This window comes from Ochotona curzoniae, unplaced genomic scaffold (assembly GCF_017591425.1).
Source record: "Ochotona curzoniae isolate NIBS_2020 unplaced genomic scaffold, NIBS_Ocur_1.0 scaffold_2683, whole genome shotgun sequence".
NCBI classification, from domain to species: Eukaryota; Metazoa; Chordata; class Mammalia; order Lagomorpha; family Ochotonidae; genus Ochotona; species Ochotona curzoniae.
In genome coordinates, this window is record NW_024467100.1 from 3543589 (window position 1) to 3554267 (window position 10679).

At 40.6% G+C, this 10679-nt stretch overlaps 1 pseudogene; it reads right to left on the reverse strand.

Annotated features, from left to right (window-relative positions):
* Positions 1 to 10326: 10326 nt before the first annotated feature.
* LOC121171696 lies at positions 10327 to 10411 on the reverse strand (annotated as a pseudogene).
* Between the last annotated feature and the right edge of the window lie 268 nt (positions 10412 to 10679).

A 10679-nucleotide genomic window follows, 5' to 3' on the forward strand; every position in this document is an offset into this window, starting at 1 on the left:
GATGGAAGACTGAAGTCCTGGAAGGAAAACTTGTCAATTGTACCTTCTATTTCTGTACCTCATGTGATGGCTCTAATTGCAATGTCTTCAGTGTATTTTTACTAGAGGATAGTTTGCTCCATGATCTTAGCATCTGTAAGCTTTGCATTCTACAGTCCCGAATTATCTGTTGGCACTAGAATCTGGGTACTAGTAAAACAGTCTCCTGGAGATGAGTGCTATTTCAGCAAGGAGCAGCGTTTCCCTAATTTTTATGGTGTCTTTTTCGTTTCCTGATTATTTTGTTAGCTGCAATACCAAGTTTTTTCTTAAACTCCCACTGTTGATTTTCCAACTGTATCCTGCTTACAGAGACCGTTGTTTCTGACCTTTGTGTCTACAGAGATGACAAGACAAAAAAAAATGACCTATGAAAATGGTCTGTGAGCCTTTGCCATGGTTTAATAGATTAATCCTCTACCTGCAAATGCTGGGATTCCATAGAGGAGCCAATTCCTGTTCTTACCGCTCCATTTCTGATCCAGCTCCCTGATTATAGCCTGGGAAAGCAGAGAAGGATGGCTTAAATTTTGGGGCTTCTGTATCCACAAAGGAGACCTGAAAGAAGTTTCTGGCTCCCATCCTCAGACTGACCTAGCTCTGGCTTTTGGTGACCATTTGGGAAGTGATCCAACAGATGGAATCTCTCTCTCTCTCTCTCTCTCTTTTTCTCTCCCTCTCTCTCGGTAACTCTACATTCCAAGTAAAATGAATGAGTCTTTAAAATAAAGGATATGCTCTGTCTTTTCTAAGTATATCGACATATCATGAGACTTAGAAAAACATTGTAAGACCAGCTTTATTCTTCCCATTTTTCGGATCATAAGAAATCCAAAGATTTCATAGCATGTCTGAGAGGCAAAAATTCAATGGCATCAGGGACAAAATCCACATTTGTCTCGGAGGCTCCTCTTGGAGGATAAGCACCTCAAAGCAAATTGTCTTAACTTTGTCCGTTTCGAGGCAACAGGGGGAGAGACAGTGTTATTTGTAGTTCTGAATCTGAAGATGTTTGCATAGTCTTTTTATCCTTCTTCCAAGAATTAATTCATCAGAGTTTATTCATAATTAGTCACCAAAGGTGGAAAAAATATTTAATATTTGGATCTGAGTGAGGATTCTCCTTCCACTTCCTGAAGACCCTTTGCTGTTTCATACCAAAGATGTAATAGGCAAAGCTCCCAAGCCGAGTCCTTGCCTGTGATCTTGGGCTCACAGTATGATGTGAAGGAGGCACAGTTCTTGGAAACTGAAGCAGCAACAGTATTAGGAAGGTCATTGTCACATTTCTGTCATCTTCTTCCTAGAATTAGGCAATACAACCTAGGAAGTCTTTCTCTGACCCACAGGCTTCCTTTTTCTTGAATGAATCTCATACAACACGCATCTTGTTGTGCACCTAGAGAAAAAGAAAGGCAATGCAAAGATGCCAAGGAATCTGACCTAACAGGCTTTGCTAAGTTCTCCCTGTTTCATTCTCCCTAGAACACACTCTTCTCTTTCAATCACACATTTGCTCAGTTGTCTGAAAAACGCACATATTTCTTCTCTGCTTTGAGTCTTCATTTATGGAAGACTCTATGATACATAAAACTGAAGTCACCTTGCATGTTTTATTCTTAATCGGTCTTCTGCTATAGAGACTGTAGTTACCGGCCTGGCAATCCATGAGAAACATATATTAAGTGCTCCCCTACAAATGTAGCTACCCCTTTAAAGTGAAACTATAAAAGAGATCATGAAGAACAACAACTTTGAAATCAGATTACTTTGTGCAGTAGGAAATATGGAATATTTTGTTTGTCCTAAGAGTTAGAGATTCATTCATTGATTCATTGTCCATCATTTTTTAAAAGATTTTTTTCCAGTGGTTCAATATGATGCTGCAAAAATTCACTTGAACAAGTGACTATAATAAGGTCACGAAACCTATACATGTACCAAAAGCCTCATTCTGTTCCTGGAAAACAAAACTGAGAGCAGACTCCTGTTTTCCACTTCCTCTCGCTTTTTAATGCCAGATATCTGAGATAACTTCAGACATTCTCTTGTAGCTGAATGATTTCCTTCTGCACCTATTCTTTTCCTTCTAGGCATACTCCTAAAGTCCTTCTAGTCATAATACTGAAGTTTTTGACATTCTTCTTGGCAAAATCCTGTTTTCCTTTGATATTTGTCTGAGTTCTGAAGACACATCTCTCTCTTGCAGTTTTCATGTTTGTGTATGCAGAGGTACAAAACCCAGCAGACACACACACACACACACACACACACACACACACACATAACTTCATGTACAATCATTGCTGTGATGAAAATGCCAAGTCTGAGAAAGTAAAAACTGACAATGAGTACTGGGAGAAAGCAGAAAATAACCTTGCTTAGGGTTGCGGCTAGGACTCAATGGAAAGCCCAAATTAGCATGAAGATCCAACACATCTATGAAAATGCCTGTACTATCTAAAACAGACTACAGATAGGTTCTCTATGGCCACAAATGAGGAAAAGTTAAAATAAGAACCATCGTGGAAGAACATGTAATTATAAAAATGGAAAGAGTACCTTTTGGACTTAGCAAGTTCTTTGTGCTGGAGGTAAATGTGGACATAATTGAGATGGCCACATAATGAGGACAAACCTAAGTTTGTCTTCTTAGGACAAACCTAAGTCCTGGGTGATCATGTGGGCTTAGGAGCCTTAAATCTGAGGTGTATAATGCACATAGATGTTAGATCAGAACTGCATTGTTCTAGCTCCTTACCCTTCACATCCTTGCTTTGCCTGTCCAACTCTAGACTATAGTGCTAGTCCCAAATGTTGCCTTTGTTCTGTCTTAAATTTCCATATAGGGCCAAGTATGTGATAGGAAGGTGAGAAATGGCAACAAAAATTATTTTTGGTAAGCTCAGCTACATTCTTTTTCATAATGTTGCAATGGAGTCTAGATGTGAAAAGCTTATATGTCCCTTCAATTTCCTTTGTTCCAATTTTTTTTTTTTTGAAACAATCTGTGACAAAAACAAAAAGGCCTGGTTCCTGGGGAGAATTATCAGAGCTTTGCCTGAGTTACTGCTGGTGGAGTTGCATTACCCAGGGCTGGCAGATAATATGGTTACCTGCTGGAGTGGAACCAGCTCATTTGCGTGTCACGGGGCTGGCAGCTCTGTGTGCCCAAGGCACATTAAACTTTTACCTTACACATGTCAGGAGTGTTTGGGCCATTGCCACCTCTTCCTCCCCTGCTCCCTGGCTTCTGTTTTCTTGCTCTAGTTTTCACAGTGTGTCTACCACAAGCGAATGGGATCAGGCTGAGTCCTTTGCCCTGAACACTGCAATGGTTTAGATTCACCTTCAGCAAAACAATTTCTCAGTTAGCAGCCTAGCTCACAGGTCTAGATCAGCTGTAAAGATCTGCCTTGACCTCAACTTGGTTTGCTGTACAGTGTACTGTCTGGGACCAATGAAACCTCCCCTCCCCCAGTTCTTCAATTTTTGTTTTTGCTGCTCTTCTCTGAGCCTTGAATGTCCTTAACCCAACAATGTCTTTATGTCTCATGCCTATGTATTTCTCAAGACTGCTCATCTCCAGCCTCAGCAATGAGCTCTGAGTGAAAATATGAAGAATATTTTTGTGAGAGAAGTACAGGCATCATGGAGAAGGGATCTGTGTGGGACATAGCTGATGAGAGACCATTTCATGATGGGAAATAATAGAGGACACGTGGTGGAATTCAATCAGGAAAAGTAGGGTAGCTGTGATTGTCATAAGGAATTGTAGATACAGTCAGAGCATAATCACAGATTTTCCGGAGGCAAGCCAGATGAAGAGCCAGCAATAATACTATTTCATTTATGAAACCAAACAATATAAAGATTAGGTGTCCAGGCTTGGTTGTCCCAGGGAAATTGTACCATCCCTGCACAGCTGATAGAACTGAGGGTTCAGACAAATTGGCCAGGGCCCCAGGAGTAGGGGGCCTGGAAAGCACATCGTATGCATGCGGTAATGAACCATTGGTCTTTCCTTTCCTATCAGCTGCAGAATAGGAGCTTCAGTTAGAATGGATCTACAGACTCACCACCCCCGGTTTCCTTTCCTTTCCTTTTTTAGACCTATCATGTGAGTATACATATTTGACATTTATTAGAATCCCCATAATGACTTTTTTTTGTTGTTGTTATGAGATGGTCACAGTAACCTTGGGCAAGAGTTTGTAGCTCTTGAAACTATCCAAAAACCAGTATCCAAAAACCACAGAAATCACAAAAAAGTCCCCCACAGGTCCAGACTGTGGTTCAAGCAACCCTGGCCTGTGGGTGACTTGACCTTCCAGACACTATGGAATCTGGTGAGGAAGTGTGTGTAGGGGATCACAACAGGTGTAGGAGAGAAGTAGTGTGAAGATCACTGGGAGGTAAAGGAACATCCACAGGAGAGAACTCACCACTAAGAAGACATCAAATGAGAAGTAGACCGAATGAGAGCTGACCAGAGCCAACCTGCTTAATGAGCCCTCAGTGGTAACACAATAGGGGCATGGATGGAGTAGCCATAGGAACAGGGGGACCTGTAAACCACGGACAACAGTATGGACTCCCAAACACCAAAGCTGACCTCTGTGCTGCTTCTGGAGAGTTCTCAAGTTAACAGCAATAGCAGCTAGGGATGACCCTGATCATGAAAGCATCCTCTCCAACCCACTTGGGATCAAAGTGTTTACCTGCTATCCCCCCCAACAAAGAAGTGCTTACAGGTAATTGCCTTGAGTGGATTCACTTACACACTGTAGATTAGATATTCTCATTCATCTTACAGGCAGCCTCCCAGCCAGCATCACTGTCAAAGGGCTTCTGGAATGTTCTATCTACCATCCCGGAATCCTAGAGCCAATTACTTATTCTTAAGGCAAAGGAGAACTGTGTGGACAGTGTCTCTCCCACCACCAGCAGCTGGTATTAAAACAAAACACTTTGTTTTCTCTTCAGGTTTATCTCTACATGTCAGGGACGTTGGCAAGTATGGTTGTCTATGTATGAAATCTGTTCTCTTTATATTAATAAAAATTTTAAAAAGCAAATTCATCTCTAGAGCTCTTCAGAGGAAAAGATCACAATTGAAATCACATTTCTACAGTTTAATTATGACACATTTTGTTATACAATGAGGTTTTATTTGGAATGAAGAGACTGAAGTCTCTAATTGCATTTGATTAATTCAGTTATTGTGAATGCCATGGAGAGCCTTCTACTTTTTTTTTAATAGATTCATTTATTTACTTGAAAGTCAGATATACAGAGAGAGGAGAGACAGAGAAGAAGATCTTCCGTCCGATGCTTCACTCACCAAGTGAGGGCAGGCCGATGCTATGCCGTTCTGAAGCCAGGATCCAGGAACTTCTTCCGGGTATCCCACATGGGTGCAGGATCCCAAAACCTTTGGCCGTCCTCGACTGCTTTCCCAGACCACAAGCAGGGAGCTGGAAGGGAAGCAGGGCAGCCGGGATTAGAACTGGCGCCCGTATGGGATCCTGGGGAGTTCAATGCGAGGACTTCAGCTGCTAAGCCACGCCGCCGGGCCTGAGCCTTCTACTTTCAAGATATTCTCCTCTTTGAACTCTTTGTGTACCAATAGCATCTCTTGGGAACAATCTGTGATGATTTTCACGAAGTATCTTTATCTGTTGCTTCACGTTGGTTTTCTCGGCGATATATATCTGAACAATTACGTGAGTTAGCTGCACAGTGAAGGCAATTATTTTAGCATAACTATGGCCTGAGGGCCACATCCATTTCATTGCCTATTTTTGTGAATAAAGTTTTATTGGAACACAGGCTTAATAATTCTCTTACTGTCTGTGATAGCTTTTAGGGCCCAATGGGGAAGTAGAGGGCTTTTGGCAGAAACGTGTAGCCACACTGTTTGAAATACTTATTATCCGCCCCTTCACTTAGAAGATTTTCCATATCCTGACTTAAGGCTGCACAAGCTGCTTCGGAGGGTAGCATGTTTCATGAGCATTTTTAGAGTTTTGCTTCTGTTGTTATGTTTTGTTTCATTTTGTGTGATAGATGGGAAAAACCTGGGCTGTCCTGAGGAAACCTACCCAGACTGTCATCCTGTGGTCATCCTTTTCAGAAGTGTACTTGTTATTCACAGGGAATGAGATCGGCAAGCTTGTTTGTACTTCAGGACCATGATGTATCAAGGGCAGTGGGGAGGAGGGGAGATGAACAAGGGATTACACTCTCTATATAAGTAGATTATTATTTAGAGCCATGTTTTACAAAGGGAGTACAGTGTCTGCCTTTCGAACCGAACTCTCTCCAATTTTTTTTCATTGCTTTTCCTTCAAAGATTGCTCAGTCTCTAAAATCAAGGCTGGCAACACGCCTCTTTGGGTTGTTTGGATGAATTCATGGGCCATTGTTTGTCAATGGACGCTGAAGACGCAAACTCGTTATGATCTGTTAACCATTATTGATTAAACAAGCTTCCTGCATTCTCTTTAAAGTCCCTTCACTAATTATGTCTATGTTTCATTTTTCTAAGCGAACGTCAATGTCACAGAGATTTCCCATGGAGAGCAGAGAGCCCAGCACTATCTCCCTTAAAGCAAATAGATTTTTCATTGAAATCAACATATCTTTCTGAATCGAATCAGTTTTCATGGGGCCAATAAATTTCTTCAAAACAATGCATTTTTATTACAACATATTTTTGTTCAAACCAATACTTTTTGACAACCAGATATTAATGACCTGGCCAGAACTATAAATTTACCCCAAACTATGTGTTTTCTCAGCAGAAAATAATTTTTCTTACACAAACACGTTTTTATTTGAATCAATCCTTTCCTGAAATCAGATATATTTCTGCAGGGGACACTGGGAACCTCTTTAGTAGGAAATGTCATTTTATTTAAAGGAACATAGCTGGAATTTCAACTTCCCTAGTGACCTACCTTAAAAACAGTTTTATTCAATAATGAGATCAAAGCTATTAAAGAGAATCTGCTGTTCTATTTGATCTGATAGATGTGTGATGTCATCAATAGGAAGTTACGATAAAACACTGAAGAAATAGATTTGTGTTCCTGTTCTGAAGGCAGATGATCAGCCATTGCACTTTGCTTCCTTGTGTGTAGCAGAGACTGCGATCCTGTACTGTCTCAGAGATCCTCTGCAATTCAACGGGCGGGACTTCACCAAAGTCACAAGAGTTAGGCTCACTCATTTGTATGAGGCAGCAATGCCTGTATTGCTTTTCTTTTTAAAGGAAAGTTCTCTTACCGTTTCTGGTTCTCCCTGTGTTTAATTGGAGCTGAGAGCAGGTGCATGCCGAGGGAAGAGCACTATTATTACCGATAGTTTTGACACTTCAGTCTTCACTGCAAGTAGATCCCTGATGTTTGAAACTGAATTTCTAAATGTTCTCTCATGGAGGTCAAAAACAACATATCCAACAACTGATTTACACGTTACAGAGTTTCCTGGTCTCACAGAGGTGAAAAAGCAAGCTCGGAAATAATGCCTGAGATTACTTTACCAACTGGTTGCAATGAAGAGGCATATTGCCAAGACTTTGTTTCATTGCCGTATGCTTTACTTTGCACGCATACGACCAGTTGGTCAGCTTGTGGCCTCAATGAGGATTCATCAGTTCTGGAATGTCTAAGGACTGCCATCTTTGTCTCGACTACAGTAAATTTATGAAATCTGTGCTTCTTGCTACCAGTAGGAACACATTCATCTTTCCGCTTCTCACTCATTTTCATAAAATAACAAAAGGAAAAGCACGAAGGGAATGCTCAAATAATTACACTATGCATTCCAAAACAAAGGTAGCTATGCAACTAGAGCTAAAGTCTTGGCTAGAATGTTGTATGCTTTGCAAAATTGGCAATTCTTTCCTGATGCTACAAGGTCCAGACACGATTTAGAGCTAACCATCTATGAAATAAGGCTGCCTCTATTATTAAAAGATAAATACTTCATTTAATGCATTGAAAAAAAAACATAGAAAACAGAACACTCTAGGTTCCTATTAATAAAACATAACTACTGTTGTTATGCATTTACTATGCATGAAATAGTGTGATAAGAATTTTACATCTTTTTTTGTTTTAATTTTAATCTTGTGAGATTGCCGTATAGAATCGACATTGTTTGTCCCATGCTTAGGTACAGAGACAACCAACCAAAATTTCAGAAAAGCTGTTTGTTCAACCTAATGAGCAATTAGTAAGAAACACTTGAAAATATGTCTGATGGACTTCGAAGCTATGTCAAGTCGGCCTCCTCAGGTCTGCTGCTCAGGTCCTGGTCTTCAGGAGGAAGACCTGAGGTTACATAATGTTAACGTGTTGCAGGATAAATAAAAATCATATAGCATAGAATGTTTTTCTCTTTAACAACAAAGCATCTTTATTTGATCTTTACAAAAACCCTGAAATAGGCAAGGCAATTGAGAGTATTACGGCTGACAGACATCCACTGACACTTTCTCGTTCAGATATTTTTCCAAGCATACAGGCATTAAATAATTGACACATCCACTTCACCACATAGAGAAGTATTTACCTTTCAAAGAGGTAAAAAAAAAAAAAAAGAAAAAAAAAGAACATCTCAAGAGCAAAGAAAACATCAATGGTTTTTTAACAGCCCCCTCCCCTCTCCTCACCCTGGTCCTTTTGCTTCATCCTGGGTTTAAATTACCTGCCCAAAGTTAACCAGGACATTACTGATGGATGGGTCATCTTCCCTCAAGTCTAGTGCTTTTGTACGAGCCAGTGCTGTGCTTGCGGGACCTGGTAGGAAGCAGCAGGAAATGGGGGTGATACAGTGGGACGCTAAGAGGTGTCCTGAACATATGGAGTATTCCAAGACATGGAAGGCAGATGATGGTGCAGAGGGTGGCCTAGACACCCAATAATCCACAGGAAGCTGCAGAAGCAAAGGAAGCTACACCGCTGGTGCAGAGGCGTGTTCTCTGAGTCCAGCAGCAGACACATAGTCAACTGCTGCTCACTGAAAGGGCACTCGGCAGGTTGAACATGCGAAGAAGTAATCCAGCAGGTGGAAGAACCAAAACAAAAAAATCTTATTCCATATACTTCTGTGATCTTTCTACAAAAAAAGGCCGTATTTGGCAAATTCAATTTAATTTAGATGTATTATAATATGTATGTATAAATCCATAATATGGTAAGTGCTATCATATGCTACATGTAAAACAAAGATGACTGCTTTTTTTCACCTACAAAATAAGTGAAAGAGATCACATTCACAGGTACAATATGTTTCATGCTGTGACACAGAAACTTCCTAATATTATATACAGCCTGCTGATGACAAAGGTAAAATGCTAGTGGTCAGTAGCCCCTTAGTACTATCCTAGTTGGGCCACAGCACGATAGTATAGTGGTTAAAGTCCTTGCCTTGCACGCGCCGGGATCCCATATGGGCACTGGTTCTAATCCCAGCTGCCCACTTCCCATCCAGCTCTCTCCCTGTGGCCTGGCAAAGCAGTTGAGCTCGGCCCAAAGCCATAGGACCCTGCACCCGCATGGGAGACCAGGAAGAGCTCCTGGCTTCTGGCTTCCTTTCTGTATATCTGCCTTTCCAATTATAAATAAATCCTAAAAAAAAAAAAAAAGAAGAAGAAGAAAAGAAAAACTATCCTAGTCCAAGTGCTGAGGATCAGGGAAGCAGATTCAGGCTGGGACAGGAGGCCAGGTCTGGAGACATGCCCCAGGCTGCCCTTAGCACAACTCAACAACTCCACTGCACATAGTATGTGTGTGCTGGGAAAGACTTTGCTAATTAACAAGCCTAAGTGTTTACATCTTTTCTGAGCTAACTTCACCATATGCTCACATGAGTACCTGGCACAGAAATGGACTCAATCCAAAGAAAAGCCACACTTTATAAAGCTAAATTTTACAGCTCTTCCGTTCACTGTGGAGTTACCTGTTTCCCATCAACTGAAGCCATCAGAGTGAACCAAAGAAGGGGAGAAGGGTGGGAACTGTTTTCTTGCAAATACAATGTTCAGTCCAAATCATTTTAGATCTTTGTCAACTTGTTAATAATTATATGCTAATGTAGTTTCAATGAGTTTGTGCCCATTCTAAAATGTACTCTGTAAGTGACGCTGCACATGATTGCATTTAGTTGTTGCAGACAAGCCCCTGTCTCTTCTCCTGATCAATTAGTCTTTTTTCTTTTTTATTTGTTGATCTCTTTATTTTGTGAAGCATTATGTCTTTACCTATAATATAGGTGAAAATATGTTATCTCAAAAATGAATAAAGATGCTAACTTTCTCATTTGGATACTACACTTGATCTTAGCCAAAAGGCCGAGAAGCGATAACTTTCTCATTTGGTCTACGTGTGTTGTATTTTTGTGTTGGAACATTGCACAGTTCCATGTAAGGCTGAACAACTATTACACATTAATCAGAAATTTAAAAATAAATAATTGAATTAAGACTTTTCAAAAACATTTATTTTTATTGCACAGTCATATATAGAGAGGAGGAGAGACAGAGAGGAAGATCTTCCATCCACTGATTTACTCTCCAAGTGCCACGGTAGGAGCTGCGTCGATCTGAAGCCAGAGGCCAGTTGCTTCTTCTG